Genomic DNA, 18528 nt, shown 5'->3' on the forward strand with positions numbered 1-18528 from the left:
TTTTTTTCAAGACTATAAATATGCTGTTATCTGTACCTATTTTATGACATCTGGTTATAAATGACAGTATCTTCAAAGAAATGATGTGTTGCTTTTATGACATAACTGTACGTCTTGGGAAGGATACAATCTTCAATTATCCCAGGAGCCTCGGCGGAAGTCTGATGCATGTTAGGGCAGGTAGTTTTATGGCACCGCTTGTCAGATGACAGTTGGGGCGGTGCACCTGTTGTGTGTGGAGGAGGAGTGTGCTGGAAGGTTGAAGCAAGTGGGACTGCTGATGCTGAGCTGTTTGGACCCATAACAACGTCCACTTCACATAGGTCGACTCACTACAGTGTGGTTTGAAGCATAGAGACGAATCACCCACAGTCTCTCTTTGGCTGAGTGTCTCTCCCCTGAGTGTCCCAGGGTAGATTTTGTCCTCAAGAGACATCATCTGATCCCAGCTGTGGCCAAATCCATGTCTGCTGTGTCATCACACTGCCTGTTACTGGCGGGAGACAAAGGCTCGCTCTCTCTTGAAAAGCATGCAACTTTGAAGGTGTCTTCTTCACCCTCTGATGTTTCTTTTTCTCTTTGGGACTCAGTTGGTGCTCTGACTTTCTTTGTTTCTTCGAGATGGATTCCTTGTCCTTAGAGTTGGTGGCCACTCTGTGTCAGGGCAGGGCCATGCCCCTAACCTGAGGCTAAAATGGAGAAGCGGGGGAGGTTGTCAGATTACCTGTTCCACATTTTCAACAAATAAAAACTATAGTTTTCCCCAAAAATACCATATTTTTGCTTGACTCTCCTGGGTTTCTACTTGCTCTTTTCCGATAAATGTCTTTTTTTTTTAATTTAAATTTATTTATTCCGATAAATTTCTTTAATCATTTAAGTCAGGATAGTGGAGGTATAATTTATATATTGGAAAGTATATCCTTTTTTAAAAACTGGAGTGTAAGTGCTTTACAATGTTGTGTTAATTTCTGCTGTACAGCAAAGTGAATCAGCTTTATGTATACATATGTCCCCTCCCCCTTGGACCTCCATGCCATCCCTTTAGGTCATCACAGAGCACCCAGCTGAGCTTCCTGTGCTGTATATATAGCAGCTTCCCGCTAGCTATCTATTTTACAGACGGTAGTATGTATTTGTCATTTCCAGTCTTCCAGTTTGTCCCACCCTCCCTCTCCCCCCATGACAATATGTCTACATATGAGAAAATATATAAAGTATATACATAGGGCTTCCCTCATAGCTCAGTTGGTAAAGAATCTGCTTGCAATGCAGGAGACCCCGGTTTGATCCCTGGGTTGGGAAGATCCACTGGAGAATGGATAGACTAGCCAGTCTAGTATTCTTGGGCTTCTCTGGTGGCTCAGCTGATAAAGAATCCACCTGCAATTCAGGAGACCTGGGTTTGATCCCTGGGTTGGGAAGATCCCCTGGAGAAGGGAAAGGCTACCCACTCCAGTATTCTGGCCTGGAGAATTCCATGAACTGTGGGGTCGCAAAGAGTCAGACATGACTAAGCGACTTTCACTTTCACTTTTAAGTATAGCTGTATGGTGGGAAAATGCATACAGCTGTATACTTCAAAAGGATATATTTTCCCATTTGTATGGGCATGTGACATGGGGGAAAGGGAGGTTGGGAAGAGCTGGAAGTTTAGGATTTTCCCACCAGGGCCTTCCCAAGTGGTGCTAGTAGTGAAGAACCTGCCTGCTATTGCAGGAGACATAAGAGACGTGGGTTCCATCCCTAGGTTGGGAAGATCCCCTGGAGAAGGAAATGGCAACTCACTCCAGTATTCTTGCCTGGGAAATTTCATGGACCAAGGAGCCTGGCGGGGCTACCGGCCACGGGGCCGCAAAGTGCTGGACACTGCTGAAGCAACTTAGCACACACGCATGCCTTTGTTATGCCTGTGTGTGTGTGAGAGAGAGATGATGATGATTTTCCCACCAACATGATCAAGATACAGAATACATCCATCACCCTACAATTTCTTTACGCCCTTTTGTAGTTTACATTCTCTTACCCTAAGTCAGAAACTGGCAACTGCTTTGCTTTATCTTTTCTAGAATGTCATATAGACGAAATTATATGGTATGCCAAAAAAAGTGCAGCAGCAAAAAAAAGTGCAGCAGGGGTTGGAGGTTTAGAGGGGTTGCATCTGAAAGGGTTGTATGATTTTTCTGCTTGAGCACAAATCAGACCAGCAGGGCTTGTCTGTTATTTTTTTTTAGCTGTGTTCATGTTTCCCTTCTTGATCCTATAAAACAGAATCAATTCTTATATTAAAGAGATTAATTGGGTTCTGTTAGACATGGGTAGTGTTTTTTAATTGGCTTCCATATGCTCAATCCCAGATCAGAGTCTCATTGTTTGCCTTAACTACTTGGGCTCAGGTTGACTTGTTCTGTGAAACCAAAGCCTGCCCTCTGAAGCCTGGGTGGATTGGTAGCCAGTGATGAGATTTAGGCAGAAAGCTTCTAGGGGGCTCAGAGACCCAATTCACACAGTGTCAGTAAAATCCTGACTGGTGGGTGCACAGCAGAGACAACAAAATCACACAGAATTTTAGAAAGTGCTAGTTTTCATTTCTCTTGCGTGTCATCCATAGATTACTCATGAGAATAAGAGTTGGAGTCTCTGATGATAAAGTCTGGCCCTTGATGCTGTGGTGCCTCCATGAAGCAAGTTAAGCTGTTTAATCAGGTCAGTGCCTCAGCACCCCCTGGTTTATTTGGATCTTCTAAAGCCGAACATGCCTGATTGGTGAGCCCTCTGCTTCCTGGCTCCCAAAACGCCCTGTGTACCACCTGTGTGTGTGTGTGTGAGTGCGTGTACACGTGTAGTAACGTGTACCACCTTCTATCTGAATCTTCCATTCTTCTGTTACAGCACTTACCACCTGGTACTGACATCATTTGTTTTCCTATCTCACCTCCCCCAAGAGCCGTCTTGAGGATAAGCACATTCTCAGTCTCCTTTGCATCCCCAGCCTCAGCAGGTCCTCAGGAAATGGCAGCCCACTCCAGTATTCTTGCCTGGAGACTCCCATGGACAGAGGAGCCTGGCGGGCTACTGACTTAGCAGCAGCATGTGCAATTTAAGGCACACTTCACGCATCAGAGCCCATTTCCTCTTCTGGAAAATGAGGAAGCTTCTAAAGATGTTTCAGGAGACCTTAGATATAATCTTGTTGCCTTAATGGGGAAACAATAGTCCCAAAGTGCTTTAATAACTTTTGAAATTATTCATATTATTGACTGTAAAGTTTTACACCATCTGAAAATTGAGAACTGTGTTTTATTCTGTGGTCATATTGAGGACTTCAAGCCTGGGGCACATCTCAGATAACTTTGAGAGACCACTCTGAAGGAGGAACCAGGATATAAGGGAGTTTTTGCAACAAAGACCAGGTGGTCAGAACATCAAGAAGTTACCGTTAATTAAGGAAAACCAGACACCTCAGGTTAAGGAATTTAACGCTTTTCTTTGTATGGGAAGATGCACAAGTCTGGGCTCATTGAAATCATTCCTTTGATTATGATCTCAATTCTCTGGGGCCAGAATCCTGTGCTTCTCTCAAATCCTGAATCACCTCCAGGGTGCACGGTTGGGCGGCTGTAATTGATGGCTTGATGGCTGCAACAACCTTTGTTTACTGATATATAGCAGGCAACATTTTTTACCCACAATATAAAAGCAGTTGTATTATAATATTGTACCTATTATATTACTGTATCTTGTGTCTACTCAGTGCCCTGTGGAGGGCCTTAGCTTATCTATAGGAAAGACAAGGGGATTCTTCACCCAGAGTTTTTTGTTTCTTGGGTCTTTTTTTTTTGGCTGTGCTAGGTCTTTGTTGCAGCTCTCAAGCTTGCTCTAGTTGGAACACGGGTTTAGTTGCCCCGCTGCGTGCGGGATCTTAGTTCCCCGACCAGGGATCAAACCCACATCTCCTGTGTGGGGATCTTGCCTTCTTAGATGTGTCCGTCTAGCAGCGGGAGAAATGCAGGAAACAAGATAACTAAAATACGTAGTACTTCTTGTGGGGAAATCCAAGGAGAGCCACCCTGCAGCAGAGGAGACCAGGGTGCATTAGTGTGTGCTCCAGGTGGAGCGGGGTCTAGGAAATGGGGTCTGTGATGAGGAAGCCAAAAAAAAGCCTTACCGAGGAGGTGGCATTTGAGTAAAGAGCCGAAGGAGGTGGGAGGGCATTATACAGCTATTTGGCGAACTGTGTTCCAGGACCAGGTCCCCATGTAGGAGGGGCTGGAAGCCACTGTGACTGGAGCCCAGTGTGCAGGGAGTGATGGGGCACATGATGAAGGATGTCATGTTATTGTTTAATTGCCAAGTCGTGTCCAACTCTTTTGCATCCCCAGGGACTGGAGTCCGCCAGGCTCTTCTGTCCATGGGATTTCACAGGCAAGAATGCTGGAGTGAGTTGCCATTTCCTTCTCCAGGGGATCTTCCCGACCCATGGATCGGACCCATGTGTTCTGCATTGGCAGGTGGATTCTTGACCACCGAGACACCACAGAAGCCCTGGAGGATGGCACAGGCCACTGCCAAGCCTTGGGCTGTTCCCTCAGCGAGGTGGAGAGCCCTGGGAGATTTTGAGCAAAGGGCGGTGGAAGTTGGTGGTGAGAGTGGTTGGATTCTGTGTACCTATTGATAATAGAACCAAGAGGGTTTGCTGATGGATTGGACATGATTTGTGAGACAGAGTGGTCAAGAGGGACCCCAGGGTTTTGGGTCTGAGCCCCTGACCATATGGAGATGGAAGGAAAGCTGGGGAAGGATTAGGTGTTGGGTAGAGCTCAGATGTTGGCCTGCTGAACTTGAAATCTCTCCTGGTTGTCCAGGGGTCCCCAGGAAGCATGCTCTCACCCTAGCGTTGGTGGTCCTAAGGAGAATGTAACTGTGTTTGCTCAGTGGGCCGAGATTTTAGGTTACGTTGGTTTATCTGATGGCAAGAGGTTGTAGACTTGGACGGGGTGATATCTGAACTTGTCCTTGAAGGAGACAGAGTATCCTAAAATAGAAAAGAGGGAAAAGAACTCAGATTGAAAATGTGAATTCTTTGGGCTGAGTTATCCTTTGATGATTGCATTTAACCTTAGTTTAAACTGTGTACTTCAACCACCAGGCTAGGAAAGAGCATCTAAATTATCATATTGTTTTTTTTTTTAATTTATTTGTTTTCTACTTTAGTATTGCATGTGGGAAAATGAGGGGGAAAGGGCAGAAGGATTTGCTTCATATTTTCTTAAGTTTAACAATAGTATATTTAGTACTTGATAATAGTTCAATGGAAAATTTGTTATATATTTTCAAAGAAACAACACATACAATGTACAATCTTTAGTACATTTTTTTTTCTTTTAGGAGCAGCTAACATCAAAGTTAGATGATGTTAACCAACATCAAAGTTAAGATGATGTTAACTAACATCAAAATTAGATTATGTTAACTAACAGTCAGCTCCCGGTCTTGTTTTTGCTAGTCAAGGCTATGGTTTTTCGAGTAGTCATGTATGGATGTGAGAGTTGGACTATAAAGAAAGCTGAGCATCAAAGAATTGATGCTTTTGAACTGTGGTGATGGAGAAGACTCCTGAGAGTCCCTTGGACTGCAAGGAGACCCAACCAGTCCATCCAAAAGGAAATCAGCCCTGAATATTCATTGGAAGGACTGATGTTGAAGCTGAAACTCCAGTACCTTGGCCACCTGCTGCAAAGAGCTGCTCATTTGAAAAGACCCTGATGCTGGGAAAGATTGAAGGCAGGAGGAGAAGGGGACAACAGAGGATGAGATTATTGGATAGCATCACGGACTCAATGGACATGAATTTGAGTAAACTCCAGGAGTTGGTGATGGGCAGGGAGGCCTGGCGTGCTGCAGTCCATGGGTTTGCAAAGAGTCGACTGAGCTGAACTGAACTGAACATCAAAGTTACTGTTCTATCAAAGTTACTAGGTCATTTCTGTTTTTAGGAAGTAAATAAGAAAAAAGTGAATTTTTTTTTCCCCACAAGGGATCTAGACATTTTAGGAGTCTATCAGCTTCAAATAAACACATTTTCAGTTTGTAACAGATGGGAAAATTATCATGTGACTCTGAAAACCACAAGTAATTTTCACTTCTTCAGAGTATTTTGTTTTTATGTTTACTGAATTACCACTCCAAATGATCCCATTTGTATAATATAGCTCCCTGCTCATGGCTGATCCTGGTCTAAGTATCCTTTTCTTTTTCTAAAAAAAAAAAAAATTTTTTTTGATGTCTCCTTCACTTGTGCATAGCAGGAAGGGAAATGGAAAGTTTGAAACTAGAATTAAAAAGTTAAAGCAGTCTTGTAACTAAAATTCTTCAAATATTTGAATACCAGTTGCCAAGGCATTCAATTATTTAAAGACTGGTTAGGTGGATTATGTTAATTAAAGCAGCAGGAGAGGCTGTTCCACAGCTGCCTGGGTGTCAGACGCCCCACTGAGAAGTTCTGGAGCCCCCAGGTCACAACCTACCTGCCCCCAGTGCTGTGACATGAGCCAGGGCAGCAAGATAGCGCCCGGGGCAGTGACACATGCAGCGCCTGCCGGGGTATGCAGAGCCCAACCTCACCCCCACCAAGGGGACCGGAGTCTGCCACCTCCTGTGCCCCACCTCCATGATACATCTTGTGTTTAAAGATGGAGAGAAAGGACAAAACTGAAATTAACAACAGCAACAAAAGTGCAAACTCCTATTAGTTTATGGAACACGATCTACATCTGCATTTGTTCTCGCGGCTCTGGCTGAACACCTGTGACTCGAAAAAAATCATCTGAAAGAGGCTAAAAAGACATATTTGCCCCTGAATTTCCTCTCTTACTTCAGTCACAGCTGTGTTTTGTGTGTTGATCATCGCTGGCCATCCCCTGCCCTCTCAGGGCTGTTTCATGCCACCTCGGGCTGGTGGGGGAGAAGGCAATGGCACCCCACTCCAGTACTCTTGCCTGGAAAATCCCATGGACGGAGGAGCCTGGTGGGCTGCAGTCCATGGGGTCGCTAAGAGTCGGACACGACTGAGCAACTTCACTTTCACTTTTCACTTTCACGCATTGGAGAAGGAAATGGCAACCCACTCCAGTGTTCTTGCCTGGAGAATCCCAGGGACAGGGCAGCCTGGTGGGCCGCCATCTATGGGGCCGCACAGAGTAGGTCACGACTGAAGTGACTTAGCAGCAGCAGCAGCAGGGCTGGTGGGGGGAGTATGTGTCCAGGAGTTTTTCTTGCTGACCCTGTGTGACCCTCTCCAGTGTCCACATGGCCAGCCAAGGGCAGGGGCACCTCTGGGCAGTGTCCCTCGTCGTCACAAGCAGGGCTGGCTTTCCCTTACTAGCCCGGGGAGTGGAGCTGTGGAATAGGATTCTCCTCGGTGATACCAGACTGAATGAATATGACAGAGTATTAGAGCAGTGAGTGAAAAAGTGAGAATCGCAAATTATTTAATACTTTTAGGATTTTTCAGATGTACTGAGTGACTCAATATAGACTTCAGTTCAGTGTTTCTTAAAGTGTTCTTTGAAGAACTTTAAAAAGTGAGCCCAGGGGCTTGAGTGAAAGGTGATGGGATGGGTGGTGCAAAAACCTTGATCCGGAGAACAGAAGGAGTCATCGTTAGCAGGAATCCATTGATGATTTCTCCAGAGGTCAGTTGTTTCTCTGTGCAATGAAGGGGCTAAGCTTCTCCTCCAGCTCTGAAGTCCTATATGGTCCTAGGTCTTGGGAGTGTCTACTGAATGCTTATATACTGCGCCCCACATGTGGAGCCACATACAAATGCTAAAAGTCGGGCTTCTCTGGTGGTCCAGTGGTTAAGACTGCCTTCCAGTGCACAGGGTGCAGCTTCAGTCCCTGGTTGGGCAGCTGAGATCCCACATGCCTTAGGGCCAAAAATCCGGAACATAAACAATAGAAGTCACATGGTAACAAATTCATTAAAGGCTTAAAAAAGATCTTAAATGGTCCACATCACACAAAAAATTCTGAAGAAACAAAAAAGACCTCAAAGGGACAACCACTGGTCTCACAAAGCCTGCAGCCCAGCTATAGAGGCAAAACTCAAACATAAAGTCCTCAGAGAGCCAGACTGGTGTAGACACCTGACTATTGAATTGGGTGGGCCCTGGGGGCATCTGGGCTTTTCCAGTGGCTCAGCTGCAAGGAATCGCCCTGCAATGCAGGAGCCACAGGAGGTGCTGGTTTGATCCCTGGGTTGGGAAGATCCCCTGGAGGAGGGCATGGCAACCTACTCCAGTATGCTGGCCTGGAGAGTTCCATGGACAGAGGCCTGGTGGGCTACAGTCCACAGGGTCACAAAGAGTCAGAGACGACTGAGCAACTTAGCATGCGTGCACAATGGGGGCAACTGCAAGATTTTGCGGAGAACAGGTTGGGCTTAGGTGTTCAGAGAAGCCTTATGTAGGTGACTGAGATGAACAAGCACGTTGTGTGGCCCAGAGGAAAGGGGATCAGAAGGAAAGGCGTTTGTGCTCATGCAGGTGCCCAAAGAGGAACTGAGCCTGGCCTTCAAGAGAGTGTGGGTGGCCAGTCTCTTCCAGTCCAGAGCCATCTGTGGGCAAGGGGCTGAGAAGGACCTGCAGGTGGAGGCAAGAGCCTCAAATGTGAGAAGCCGAGTTTGCTCTGGACTCTGGGGGTTAATAGGGAGCCACTGCCAGTTCCTGTGCCTGTGCTGTGATGAACAGCCTGGTCTGCAGACTGGCTTACAATGGGGGAAGCTAGATGTGGGGACCATGGCTCTGAGGCTTCTGCAGACATTCAGACATAGGTAGGTTGCACTGAAGCAGAGACAGAAGTGTCCAAAGGACCACCAGAGTATGGAGAGTTGCAGGCATGTTGTATCTTCCTGGACCATGGATCGAACTGATATCCCCTGCATTGGCAGGTGAATTCTGGACCCCTGGACCACCATGGAAGTCTGCTCATAAATGCTTGGAGGCAAATGCACCCCTTAGTATACGACTTTAAATTCATGATCTTACTCTGTTTTTCTTCCTCATCAGATGTGAGATAGATAGATAGATAGATAGATATTTTTTTTTTAACCACACACGTGATCACATTTGCCAAGTCTACTTTTTCTTGCTGCCGCCTTATTGGAAAGCTGTGAACTCAAGAAATGAGTTCCATGTTGTTCTCGTAGCCAAGATAGTTCTACAGTTCCTAGGTGAGTCTGAAAGAGATTCCCATACATGGAAATGTTAAAAACTAAAGCAAAGTTTATCACATTTTTTTATTCTTTTCAAAGTCTGCCAAGACAAAGTTATGGTTACTAAGGGGGAAAGGGATGGGCGGGGGGAGGATAAACTGAGAGTCTGGGATTAATCTATGCATGCTGCTGCTGCTGCTGCTGCTGCTAAATCGCTTCAGTTGTGTCCGACTCTGTGCGACCCCATAGATGGCAGCCCACCAGGCTCCCCCGTCCCTGGGATTCTCCAGGCAAGAACACTGGAGTGGGTTGCCATTGCCTTCTCCAATGCATGAAAGTGAAAAGTGAAAGTGAAGTCACTCAGTCGTGACCGAGTCTTCGTGACCCCATGGACTGCAGCCTACCAGGCTCCTCCGCCCATGGGATTTTCCAGGCAAGAGTACTGGAGTGGGTTGCCATTGCCTTCTCCGCTATGCATGCTACTATATATAAAATAGATAAACAGCAAGGACCTACTGTATATAGCACAGGGAATTCTACTCAGTACTCTGTAATGACCTATACGGGAAAAGAATCTAAAAAAGAGAGGATATATGTATATGTATAAAGAATTCACTTTGCCAAACAGCAGAAGCTAATACAACATTGTAAACCAACTATACTCCAATAAAAATTAATTTTAAAAAAGAATCTGCCATTTAACCCCTGAGGATCCACCCTGGTGCATTTCAGGGTTAGACACCACTTCAGCTGCACCTCCCTACCCCACCCCCCACCCCAACCAGCTCTCCTTTGTCATATGTGCTCTCAGGGCAGTAAGAGCCCAATAGAAAGTCAGTACAGAGCTCTCCTGGGAGTTCTCTGGTGGTCCAGTGGTTACAACTCCATGCTCCCAACACAGAGGGCTCGGGTTGGATCCCTGGTTGAGGAACTAAGATCCCACATGCCACGCAGCATGGCCGAAGCACACACACAAAAATAAAAGTCCAGAGCTCTCGTGCAGCAGGTGAGAGGCAAGGCTTGCTTGTTTCCAGAAGACTAAATTAGCATAGGTTAAATATTATTCTTACAATAATGTTACCCTTGCTGCTAAGTCACTTCAGTCGTGTCAGACTCTGTGCGACCCCATAGAAGGCAGCCCACCCGGCTCCCCCGTCCCCGGGATTCTCCAGGCAAGAACACCAGAGTGGGTTGCCATTTCCTTCTCCAATGCATGAAAGTGAAAGCTGAAAGTGAAGTCGCTCAGTTGTGTCCAACTCTTAGCGACCCCATGGACTGCAGCCCACCAGGCTCCTCCGTCCATGGGATTTTCCAGGCAAGAGTATTGGAGTGGGGTGCCATTGCCTTCTCCCAATGTTACCCTTACTTCCATTCTAATATGCTTTCTTGAGTAGGAAAAAAAAGTGTTACCTCTGGCCCGGAGAATTTTGCACCATCCACAGTTTGTTTTGTTTATACTAGTGTTGAGAATTCAAAATTCTAAAAGACACAATGGTTACTGATTATCAGTGCTTCCTTCCCTGTGTCACCAATTGGATATCACGTCAGGATGTATGCCCATGAGAGTGTGCTGTTCACTGGGTAGCTGATGTCTGTTTAGCTGTAGGGGAAAAGGAGAAGAATCATTGCTGGAAGACATGAAGTTTGATTAGCCCCACCTCATTATGTTTCTTCTTAATGCATAGGCTTTTAAACCCAAAAGTTATCAGCTCAAAAGCAGAAAATACTAACTCTAGCTTGTGCCCTGATACCTTAAAGAGGGTATGCAATGTGTTAACTCAGCGTGAATGTAATTGAATTCCCCCTTGCTTGTACACATGATGGTTTTCAAAGCTACTTTCTCTTTTACCGAAAAGTGCAATAAAGCCACCCATCTTCATCTACCCACTTGGCATGTTTTAGAAGGTGAGCACATTCAGGAACCCAGTGAGACAATTCCTTTGTTTCTGAGTATTTCCAGCCTCCTGTCTTTCCCCCTCACCTGTGCAATGAGTCTGGGCTGGGATCTAGCGATGTGTTCCTGTAGAAGAATCCTCACCCTTCTCACACAGCCTGCTCATTCCTATGTGTGGTCTCATCAAAGGCTGATGTTGTTCGGTTGCTAAGTTGTGTCCAACTCTTTGCCACCCCATGGACTGCAGCACACCAGGCTCCCCATCCTGCACTGTCTCCTAGAGTTTGTTCAAATTCATGTCCATTGAGTCGGTGATACCATCCAACCACCTCATCCTCTGCCACCCCCTTCTCCTGCCCTCAAACGTTCCCAGCATCAGAGTCTTTTCCAGTGAGTTGGCTCTTTGCATCAAGTGGCCAAAGTTTTGGACCTTCAGCTTTAGCATCAGTCCTTCCAGTGAATATTCAGGGTTGATTTCTTTTAGGATGACTGATTTGATCTCCCTACAGTCCAAGGGACTCTCGAGTCTTTTCCAGCACCACAGTTTGAAAGCATCACTTCTTTGGCATGCAGCCTTCTTTATGGTCCAACTCTTATATCCATACATGACTACTGGAAAAACCATGGCTTGGACTATACAGGTTTCATAAAAGGCCGATAGGTTCAGCCTTTTCCCTAGCAGGTAATCTGCATTTCCCCTTCAATGCAGAGGTAGTGAGAGTGTGTCTTCCAGAAGCTTCAGTGACTGATCCTGTCTTCTGGTTTGATGATCCCCTCAGATTCATGCAGAGCCCTGTCCTGGACCCTGGAGAGGGACTGTAGCTCAGCTTGTCTCTGCACCTGAAGCCCACTCTGACTTCCAGTCCCACAGACCAGTGTCTGCCCCAGATGCCGGGACCCTCGAATCTTGGCATGTGTGCTGCTGTGCTCATTGCAGGAGGAAAGTCTGGCTTTGTGGACTAAGTAGGAACCAGACATTTGAAACAAACTTGAAACACTTAATACGTGTTTTGTCTCCTTAGTTCAGGCCAGGTTCTTTTCGTTCCCCTCAGGCCTCCTGCCAAAGTTAATGATTCCTCTCATGATACGTTCTGCATGACTTCACTTTTACATGGACATACTTGACCTGTTTCCTACTTTTTTCCCCTAAAAATACTATAACTTGAAGCTAATGAGTTTTGACATGCATACAACCCAGTCAGGATGATATCAGGAGAATGTTTTTTAGTGCTATTGACCAGGTAGGATGAGAAGGTCAATTCGTGGACGAGAAGCCTCAAGGGTCCATTTTTTCATAATCCTCCAGTACTGACACTCATCTTTTCTTTTTTAACTGCCTGCAGTCCCTGCTGAGATCCATTGGCAACATTGCTGTGGGCTCTCCTGGCAACGATTTGTCCTCTGTTTGCTGCTTGGACTTCACCAGTGGATCTGGTTTGATGGCCCCGGTAACTACTGCTGCTTGTTGACCACATTCTGCGGGCCGTACACAGAATGTGGCTTGTCTTGCACTTAACTGGGTCCTTCTGCTGTTCTACTTGGTGGTCTTGGTCACCTTTCCTGATTATCCTGGGTTTGTACCTCATCCCAGAAGCAACTCACTGTTTCGTTGTCCTGACCTGCCTGCCAGCTGCTCTCTCTGTCCTCCAGGTTTTCTTCCACACCAGATTCCTTTGCCATTCAGCTCTCAGAACTTAGCTTTTGGAAGCTTCTCATCTCTTAAAGGCAATGGCACCCCACTCCAGCACTCTTGCCTGGGAAATCCCATGGACGGAGGAGCCTGATAGGCTGCAGTCCATGGGGTCACGAAGAGTCGGACTGAGCGACGTCACTTTCACTTTTCACGTTCATGCATTGGAGAAGGAAATGGCAACCGACTCCAGTGTTCTTGCCTGGAGAATCCCAGGGACGGGGGAGCCTGGTGGGCTGCCGTCTATGGGGTCGCACAGAGTTGGACACGACTGAAGCAACTTAGCAGCAGCAGCATCTCTTAAAACAGTCTTTGCATTTGAAGATAAGAGCTGGGAGACCATACTGTCTGTTCTTAGAGATATTTTGAAACCTATCTTTCCAGGGTCCAGTGTCTGCCTGTAGCTCAGCGTCAGAGCTTCCTCCTTGGCCTTTACAGAGTTAGCTCTTTCTAACTTTGGTTCGATTCCATGTATCATTTCAGTGGAAACTCTATTCCTTGCCAGTGAGTGAATTGTATGAAAATAGTTGTGGGATCCTTGAGACACGGGGGTGCAGGGTTGGGGGGTGGGAGGTAGAGAGAAGGTTGTAAGCAATTCAGGTTCATTTTGTGACTCTTAGAAAAATCTGCCCTGTGGTAGAGGGACTTGTCATTTGCATCCTCTGTCAAGTATGAAACAGTAAAAGCACTGTAATGAAAATTAACATTTTAAGAGGAAAACTCCATTTAGAGTATGTATTTTAGGGCTCTTCCCCAGGGCATTCTCATGTAGGTCAGTACATTTTAAAAAGCCAGATTAACATAATGTACTTGGGAAATGTTGATGGCTCATTAAACCTACTGTTTGGAATTCAGAAATATTCTTGAATCTAAGAATATTTACTGCTTTCCTTAAGCTGCCAATTTTATAAGACAATTTGGATGCCCATTTGATCCTTCTCTATAGAAGAACAAAAGTGTACTGCCAATTTATCTAAAATCTTGAATAATACCCTGTAAAATATTAAATTTCCTTAGTGTTTAGGGACAGTCTGAGAAGGAGACACATTTTGGTAGTTTCCAGTGTCTAAAATTCTGTGTTTTGTTTTTTGGGGCATACATTTTTTGTTTATTTTTGTTTGAGGGTGGGAAAGACAATTTGAAATGAAATGAAATCAGATGCACAAGATTTACAAAGAAAATACCCAGCCTCATTAATGGTAGGTGTCAAGGGAGAACCATTTTAGCTTTTTGTACCCAGAAGGAGTTTTAGAATAGTCCAGTACACAGCAAAACAATAGCTCCATTTATTCATTCATTTACTGAGTGTTTGCTGGTACAAGAAATTGTAAAGACCAGTGTTCAGCAGTGACAATGAATTAAATCTGGAGATAGCAAGAAACACAAACACTCAATAAGGATATTTACATTTTTTCCTTTGCAGTTTGTATATTGTTTTTCAGTTTTCAGAATTGTTATCACTGTGTTGCCTCCTTAAACCTGGGTTCTGTAGACTTAAAGATGTGAATGTAAATATCCTGTTTAACTGGAAGCAGTTGGGAATGGAGTATGGGACTCAAACCCCAGTGCCCAGACAGTCCTGGGGGCTCTTTGAGAGAGTGAGGTGTGAGCGCCTGAGTGTCCAGAAGCAGGACTCATGGGATTGTTACGGCCATGCAGTACCTTGTGTATAGTGACTTCAAGTTCCTCCGGTTCTTCTTTGGAAACTTCTGCTAAAGATCCTGTGTTTACCCTTCCTTCAAATCCCTAGTGTCTTAGCTGGTAAAGAATCCACCTGCAATGCAGTGGAGACCCTGGTTCAAATCTTGGGTTGGGAAAATATTCTGGAGAAGGGATAGGCTACCCACTCCAGTATTCTTGGGCTTCCTTGGTGGCTCAGCTGATAAAGAATTCGTCTGTAATTCGGGAGACCTGGGTTCGATGCCTGGGTTGGGAAGATCCCCCGGAGAAGGGAAAGGCTACCCACTCCATTATTCTGGCCTGGAGAATTTCATGGACTGTATAGTCCATGGAGTCACAAAGAGCTGGACACAACTGAGCAACTTTCACTTTCACACTTTCACTTTGGAATCACTTAATGCAAAGCTGAAAGAAAATCCAGACCATCTCTTGAGCATCTGAGTCTGAAGTGGTCACTTTGTCCAGATGGAACACTTTAAATATTGATAGAAAGAAAGAATTGTTTCTTTCCAAAGTTAAATTGATGTTTCATAACCCTTATTAGTACTTAAGACTCCTATCCTTTGTTCTAATGAGGAAGGAAGAGTGTTTAAATGGAAATGGTTCTCTGACCCAATCTATCCATTGTTTAGGCCAAGTCTTTAAAATGGAATTGTCTTTTGGTAGGGGGAGGGGTGAATGCAGCAAAGCACAGAGGATTTTTAGGACAAATAAACTACTCTGTATGACTCTCTAATGATGGACTCATGCTCAAACCATAGAATGTACAGCACCAAGAGTGAACCCTAATGTAAACCCTGGGTGTAATTTAATGTAAACCCTGGGTGGTGATTTTATGTGAGGGATGATGATGCTCGGGGAGGCTGTGCATGTGTCAGGGCAGGAGGTATGTGAGAATCTTTGTACCTTATGCTCAATTTTTGCTGTGAATCAAAAGCGAACAGCTTTTTAAAAAAATCTTTTTAAAAAAATGGAATTCTCAACAGCTGAAGTAGGTAAACACCCGTATTTTATTCTTTTTCAGGGACCACTTTAATATTCTGTTAATAGCAATTATCAATTTGTGAATGGAAAAATAATCACCTTTCCCATATAAATGGTTTACATATATACCTACTGCGTTGTATATAATATAATACCTACCTGAGGTTGTATTCACCCTGGCATAGCTCAATAAATAATGACACTGTATTGTAAAATAAAAGCCTTATTTAGTGTTCATTCAGGCCACAGATATCTTTTGAGTTCCTGCTGTGAACCATCCTCTGCTAGGCTTGAAATATGGGGGAGAAACAGAGTAAATACAATCCTTGCCCAAAGGGAACCCAGAGTCTATCTCCAGGACCGTTAAATTTTGTTGCTTTTCATATTTTTGAGTGGTTGAATAAAAATGGAAAATTTAAGCCAGTAGAACATCACAGCTATGTATTTTTTACTTGACATTTTGAAACATCACATATGATCTGGTTAATAATGTACTAATGAGCCAACAAAACCAGTACCTTGGTTTTTTGTTAAAGATTAATCTATAAATGTGCTTCTGCCAAGTGAAGTATTATTTCATTTGCTCATTTATTCATTCATATGGAACGAAATACCTTTTGGATACCTGCCATGTCCCAGGAACATATTTAGGTGCTGAGGGAACATCAGGGAACAATGTAGACTGAAATTCCTACTGTAGGGTATACAGTCCAGAAAGGATGAATGATAATAACTAATATAAGTGACTTACAAAATTATAAGATATTTTACATGAAATAAGTAAGAAGGAAAAATATAGTAGAGCAGAGAAGGAAGATACAAGGTTCTCGTTGAGGAGAAGATATTTTATTTTTTAAATATTCATTTAATTCATTTATTGTGGCTGCACTGGGTCTTGGTTGTGGCCGGCAGGATCTGGTTCCTTAACCAGGGACTGAACTCAGGCCTCCTGCATTGGGAACATGGAGTCTTAGCTACGGGACCACCAGAGAATTCCCAGCATTATTTTACATAAGGTGCCTTGCTGAGGCTCCTCGAATAGGCCACTTTTGAATAAAGACCTGAAGTTGGTGACTACACCAGCCAAATGGATACTAGAGGAAAGACCATTCCAGACAGCCAGGACTGCACATGCAAAGGCCCTGAGTCGGGACTGAGCCTATCATGGAGCTAGGAGGCTGGTCTGGCTGGAGCTAAGTAAAAGTAGGGTGTAGTAGCAGATGAAATTGGAGAGATATGGGAGTCATATTAGGTAGGACCATATGGGCCATAATAAAGACTTGGGTTTTATTGTGAGAGAATGAGGCAAAGAACTGCTGGAGGATTGGAAGCAGGAAAAAACACCACGTGTCTCGTTTCCCAGAGTCACCGTACTGCTGTTTGAAGAGCAGAGTGTATGGGTCTGGACAGAGCAGGGAGTCCAGTTGGTGGACCATTACTGTGATCATCAGGAAGATTTTGGTGACTTGGACCATAGTAGTAGAGTGGAGAATGGTGAGACGTGTCCAATCTGGGCATCCTTTAATGATAGAGACATATGTAAGATTTGCTATTAGATTGGATGCATGTGAAAGGGAACACAAAGAGATGAGCATGACTGTAGGGCTTTTGACCTGGATACAGGGAAGTGGAGTTGCAGCTGCCACCGACAGAGCGGGTAAACCCATGTAGAAGCAAGGTGGAGCTCAGCTGTGGAAGTGTTAAGTTTGGATGCCTGTGTAATGGCCACATGGAGATACTAGTAGGTGGCTGGATGTATGAGTCTGGGCTGTTCCACATTAGAGGTCAGAAAGAGGAGGAATCGAATGAAAGACTCAGAGGTGGTCAGTGACGTCATAGGAAAACCAGGTGATTGCCGTGGCCTGGAGGTCAAGTGATCAGTGATAGAGTTGTTGTGAGGAGGTGAAGGCTGAGACTGGCTGTCGTATTTAGCAATGGCAAGGTCAGTGAGTCGGTGTGGAGCCCAACCTGAGTAAGACTGGAAAGAAAATGAGAGCGTGTCCTTCAGTGGGTGAATGGATAAATCGTGGAACCTCCAGACAATGGAACATGATTCATTACTAAAAAGAAATGAGCTATCGAGGCATGGAGAGACATAGAAGAACCTTCACTACATATTGCTAAGTGAAGGAAGCCAATCTGAAAAGGCCACATACTGTATGATTCCAGCTATAGGACATTTTGGAAAAGATGAAACTATAGAGACAGCAAAAATTAGTGTTCAGGGGATGGGAAAGAGGTGAATAGGTGAAACACAGGATTTTTAGGGCAAGGAGCAGCTATTCTGTATGGTACTATAATGATGGATACATTTATCAAACCCACAGAATGTGCAACACCAAGAGTGAACCCCAGGGTAAACTCTGGATGTCTGATCATAATGATATGTCAGTGCAGGTCCATCAGTTGTAATAAATACATCACTCTGATAAGGGATGCTGATCACGGGGGAGCTGTGTGGAATCAGGGCATCTATGGGGACTCTCTGTACCTTCTGCTCAAATTTGCTGTGAATGGTCCTGCTCTACAAAGTAAAGTCTATTAAAGAGAGAGAGAACATAGGAATTGGAGGTAGGCGGTGGATAATGGTTTATAGTTTTGCTCCAGAGAGGAGCAGGAAACTGAGCAGTAGCTGGCAGGAAAGTGGAGGATCAGGTGAACGGTTACCTGCTTCTTTTGAGATGAGAGAGCAGCAATGTTTGTGGAAAGAAGGTCGACCTGCTGTGGCGGGTACTGGTAGGTGCATGGGCCTGGGACCTCCTACCTGGGTGGAAAGCTAGCCTCAAAAACAGAAAAATTGGCAGTCATTTTCCAGGTGGGGAAATATGCTTCTGGGTTTTTGTGGGAAGTCTTTTCTGTTGGCTTATGTTTGCTCAGTGGGATGAAAATGTAAGGAGAATGTGGAACAAAAGAACTTAAAAACTCATGCTTAACCAGTGTTTCTGCCTATCTCTCAGTTTTCACCAAGCTAGCCCCCTCAGGTCATTCAAATTAAAATTTCCATTTGGCAATGTTTGTTTATCTTTTCCTGAGCACAGAATTACCAAGCTTGCAAAGGGATCTCTG

General features: G+C 44.7%; 1 protein-coding gene across 1 annotated transcript in view; it reads left to right on the forward strand.

The window, feature by feature from the left end:
- The window catches only part of KCNK1 (potassium two pore domain channel subfamily K member 1), a 67832-nt gene that overhangs the window by 16071 nt on the left and 33233 nt on the right, over nucleotides 1-18528 (forward strand). The window lies entirely within an intron of this gene.

The sequence above is a fragment of the Bos indicus x Bos taurus genome, chromosome 28 (assembly GCF_003369695.1).
Source record: "Bos indicus x Bos taurus breed Angus x Brahman F1 hybrid chromosome 28, Bos_hybrid_MaternalHap_v2.0, whole genome shotgun sequence".
Taxonomy (NCBI): domain Eukaryota; kingdom Metazoa; phylum Chordata; class Mammalia; order Artiodactyla; family Bovidae; genus Bos; species Bos indicus x Bos taurus.